Here is a 5,263-nt window from a genome sequence, read left to right as displayed (position 1 = left end):
TAAATTCTGCTTTTTTCCAGAAAAGATTTCAGTTGCCATTAGAGAAGTTAAAATGCAAATTTAAGCTATTACTATGACCATAAGTAATACTGCCTAATATATCCAAGCAAATAAGGTCACACACAAGCTTAATTTTTGCTTATTAGTCTTTGAAGAAACCTTTCAAAATCTTATTTTTAAAAGGAAATCTAGCTTACCTCCCAACTACTCTTTCCTCTTGGTATCGTTCTTAAGTGGATGCATTCTACTTCAGCGTGCTTTTAACAAATAAATGTCTGGAGTGCTTGAAGCCAGGCAGTGGAGCTAAAAGTAGCAAGACTTGGATTTGGGGACGTGAAAGAGAACAAGGTGTCAAAGATTATGCGCACACTTCTGTACAGAGAATGGAAGAAAGAAAAGATTTGGAGAAATAATCATAAATTCAGTTCTGGATATATTTAATTTGAAACATAGAAAAGAAAAAAAATCCAGTAAAAGACCATAAAGACAGCTACAGTGGTAAAAGAGCACTGGGCTCAAAGGCAAAGGACTTTCATTAAGATCCTGCCTCTGCTCCAACATGTATGAACACGTGAGCAAATACTTATTCTTCCTGAGTCTTAGTTTCCTCATCTGTACAATGGAGATACTAACATCTATCTCATCACTTTGTTGGGAAAGTAAAATGATAATTTTTTTGAAGTTATTTTATAAGGAACTACTCTGCTTCTCATTATTATAGAGACATAAGAAATAACACGAACAAACGAGTTGGGATGTTCCTTTCTGGGAACATCTCCACTAACTAACAGTCGTCCTCCTCTTGTCTTTTCACAACTCACCTGTGTAATTGGCTGAGTTACTCTGGCCTCCTGTTTCTCCACCTTCAAGAGGAGAACTACAACTGTGACCTCATCCAGAAGGGCATGCAGAGCTAATGTGGAGAAGATTCTCTTGAGACCCATGGTTAATTAGGGGTAGAAATCATGGTTCTGGAATGTTATCGGCTTCCAATGAATATTAACTGATTGGGCTATAGCATTAACATTTCATTACTAAGGTTTAAATTGGTGAAAAAGAGAAAATATTTTACTTAATTGGGAAAAAATATCTCCCTGCCTGTTCATGTGGGTTTGGAGTCACCTATGACTGTCACAGACTCGAGCCCAGGCTTGTCCCCAGAACATGAGGAGGGACAAAAGCCATGGAAAGATGAGGAGGGGCTAATTCACCCGCGCCCCCCCCCCCATTTACGTTCCTCCTGGGCTGAACTCCTTAATCCCTCCCAACAATGATATACTAAAAACCTGTGCACAATTAACTTTTTTGACCACTGCAAAACCAGGTAGGCAACCTGGTTGCCGACAGCAGTGGGGTAGCTGATTGTTGTGCGAATCATGAGACGGGGCAGAGTCTAAGAAGGATTCTTAGAGGAACAGGGTAAATAGACTTTGTTTGTTAAATACAGAATTCATAAAATTCAAGCATTTATTAAACCCCAGTGTTGGGATCAGGAGTACCAAACCATCTGAAAATGCACCTCAGTCTTACAATCTATTTAGGGGGAGAAAACTAGTAGATGAAAGACTTGGTCTTGGATAATGTCTCTGTGCTATGATGCAAGGTTTTTGCATTGCTTGTTTTCTTTGCTTCCTATTTATTTTCCTATTTATTTTTTATATCTGTTTCATTTCTGAGAATTTCCAAATGCAACAACAGAAAATGAAAGCATAATTCAAATTATCTCCATATCTTCCCAAATTGGATGCTGTTTCTGTATCAAAATTTTTTCCAGCTAGGCTCTATGACCAACATCTGAACACAAAATGCTAATGTCCTAGGTATTACATTTCTATTGTTGAATTATTGTCTCTGGTATATTTGGCACAATATCTTGAAATACCCCAATAAAGGGTCAGTTGCTAGCAAATTTCATGGCTATACAAGGAATCACTGTAAGCAGATTTTATGGTACACTTCTTTGTGTACATGTATAGATGTAGATATATATATCACTTGAAATAGAGAAGAACCATTTGTTACGTGTATACGTAAAGCAGTTAGGACAGCATCTGCATTATAGTAAATTCTATGAAAGTCTTAGCTGCTGCTTCTCCTACTACTGTTGAAAGGCCTAAGGGTTTTGCTGTGACCAGGAGTCAGCTAGGCTATTTCTTTAGATCTACCAACCCCCGGCATAGACCTAACACATTGCTTCTCACCTATGAGTGACTTTTTGACCCTTTGGGAAGATCAGCTTTGCAGGTCTACATTTTTGCCATCAGGTGCCCCTTGGGAACCGTCAGAGTGTCAAGGCAAAGCCCTGAGATGTAGCATGCATGGGAGTCATTCCTCTAAAGTAGTGCTTCTTAAACTCTGTGTGGCAAAGGATTAGTTCTTATTTCCAATCTGCCACAGCCTTGTACTTTGTAAAGTGCAATAAAAAGAACTTAAAATGTAATAAAAAGCAATACACACAAAATTCAAGTCCCATTTTTTTATTAGATTCGAGAGACATAAACTTATGCGGCCAAGTGGCTCTCAACAGTTCTAAATGCTCCCTCTCAAACCTGTACTTGTCTCATTGCTGAACAGTCACCCTCAGATGTGGGCCTCCCTGTGAGTAGCAATGTCACAGAGGACAGTAAGGAACCCCAACAGTCACTTCCATACTATTTTCCTTCCAAAGAACTCAAAGGACTTTCATCAAAGTAGGGGACTCTATGGGCTGGCAAGCCTCAGGCCTCAGCTTACGGTGGTAGAACCGCCGGTGTGAAGCGGGTGCAGGGTGGGTAACTGAGAGGCCACCAGGGAAAGCTACTTTGTGCAGGCTGCTGGCCATTCCCTCAGCTGGGAATTTACACAGGGCTAAGCGGTAAGCTGTTTCGTGTAGATGCACAGGTGTGAAAACAGTTTGTGATAGGCAGGTTTATGGCAAATAAACACATTGTATGATATACTGTAATCAACTATATAAACAACTTTAAAATTGTCTATACTTCATATTTCTAGCATTTGGTTTTGTTAATCATATGTCTCCCTGACAGCAATTAAATAACCTTGAGAGAAAATGTACACCTGCTGCCTCCCCTGGGGAAACTACATCTCTTTTGTGAATGACATAAGTTCTTCATAAAACATAGCTGAAGATAGAAGAATTGAATCTGGAGATATGTCTCCTTTCTCTCGTTTTATCTCTAGTTGAATTGGAGTGCAGGGTTTAATACAGCTAATCTTTTTCTGGATCTCTCCTCTGAGATTCTATTTAAACCAAAATATTTCCCTGAGGGGCACATTCAAGGCAATAGATAAATAAGGTTGTGATGAGTGTCACAAAAGTGAGGAAGGTCCCACACCCCCCTCACATGGCCTGCACTTTTCCCCCTCCCCAACTTCTCACCCCAAACCTCTCAATTCTTTCTGATTTCTACAATAGATCTTAGCTACTTTTGCAAACACCACAGCAGCCTTTTTCTTAAAATAAGACAAAAGATGATAAATGTTTGCTTTGCTTGAGTCAGGTTCCAAACGAGGTCCATTTGTTAGGACTGGTGAATTGGAAGTCTCTTTAAATTGACAGCTGTCACAGGAGACCTGCTGCTGCTGGGAGCAGCCGAGTGCACTGCTACACCTCAAACTTGCCGAGCCTCCCACAAGGCAAAGTTCAGGATGTCAGTGCACTGGTGTGTGTGTCAGGGTCAGCCTGCAGCAGCAGGTGGTTCTGGTGGCCCTGGAAGGGCGAGCTGCTGCCCCAGTAACCTATGCTTCGTGCCTGACAAATACCCACCTAACTTTAACCATTCCCAAAAGTGGGTCAACCATGGGGCCAGTATGTACCTGCCAACAACTGTCTTGGAACTGGAACGTCAAGGACCTGTGACCTCATCGCGATTTGGTTGGTGCATTGAAACAACTGTCTGGAAGGGGAACATACATGATGGCTTCAAAACACAGCATTTGTCAGTGAGAGAACAATACCAGAGCTATATGACCTTGTTAACAGGTACAAACCTGACCTGATTTGGTCTCATGGTGGGTAGGGATGTCCCGATTTTATGGAACTCTACAAATTTTCTTTCGTGGCTCTACAATGATAGCTAGGTCAAGGATGAGGTGGTAGTAACTGACGGATGGGGCCAGAAATGCTCCTGCTTCCATGGAGGCTACTACAACCGTCAGGGTAAATTCAAGCCAGGGAAGTTGCTGTATCGCAAGTGGGAAATGTGCATCACCATCAACAAGACATCCCAGAGCTATCATGGGGACATGGTCATGTCTAACATTGAAGTGAATCTGAAATCATTTTGGTATTGGTTCAGATATCAAGTTTGAGAGGCAACTATCTTCTCAATGTAGGACCAACTAAATATAGACTGATCATTCCTATTTCAAAAAATGCCTTCTTGATGTTGGAAAGTGGCTGAGTAATGGTGGTGAGGCTATCTATGTATTTAAACCAGCGGGTGTGGTTGGAAAAGAACACAGTATCTGTATGGTATACCTCAAAAGGATCAGGACTCTTAAACCTTTAAGCCCCCATAACTACCTTAACTACAAAGGTAAAAATGCTGGGATTCCAAGATCAGAAGAGGTCTAACGGCCTTCTCATTTCTCTGCCCCGGTTACCACCCTCTGCTGTCCCAGTTGAGTTTGTTTGGACTGTAAAGCTGAGAGGAGTGGAGTGATCGTTGGGGTTCAGGAGGAAAGGGACACTGCCTGCCATTGCTGCTTTGATTTTCCTTTTATAGTACCATTGCTGTAATAAACTAACTTTTTTCCTCCTTCCAGACATGGCTTTTCCAACACATTTAAATCAAGAGAACTGAGTGCATTATACCGATATCTCAGTGGACCAAGTATCTGAATTCCATTGTTAGCATACCTCTCTCTGGTCAGCAAAAGAAGGGACTGAAGAATTAAGCTCTGAGTTCATCCATTCCTACCTTTGGAAATTATCTACCATGGAAGCTTCCCTCCATTCTCTGTGGTTGATAAGCCTACTTGCTTACTCTGTGACTTAGCTAAAGAATAAGCCACATTACCCTGTTGCCTATGAGTGGAAATGGAGAGAGTTTGGCAAGCTCAGCTACATACTACTTATTTAGCGTCAGTTGTCACCAACCCTCTCCCCCATCTCCGCCTCCACCTCTCCAAGTGCAAGAGAACCTGTAGGGGAAGAAAAAAGTGTGGTAGGCTGCTAATGGTCAACTCTTCAGAAGTTTCCAAAGCAAACCAAGAAGTCTGAAATTTAGTCTGTTCACAGTGACACTATTAAGAAAATTGA

General features: G+C 41.4%; 1 pseudogene; it reads left to right on the top strand.

The window, feature by feature from the left end:
- Window positions 1–3,648: 3,648 nt before the first annotated feature.
- LOC120596812 (tissue alpha-L-fucosidase-like) lies at window positions 3,649–4,664 on the top strand (annotated as a pseudogene).
- Window positions 4,665–5,263: the final 599 nt, after the last annotated feature.

This window comes from Pteropus medius, unplaced genomic scaffold (assembly GCF_902729225.1).
Source record: "Pteropus medius unplaced genomic scaffold, Ma_sr-lr_union100, whole genome shotgun sequence".
Classification (NCBI taxonomy): domain Eukaryota; kingdom Metazoa; phylum Chordata; class Mammalia; order Chiroptera; family Pteropodidae; genus Pteropus; species Pteropus medius.
This window is presented reverse-complemented; position numbering and strand designations above follow the sequence as displayed.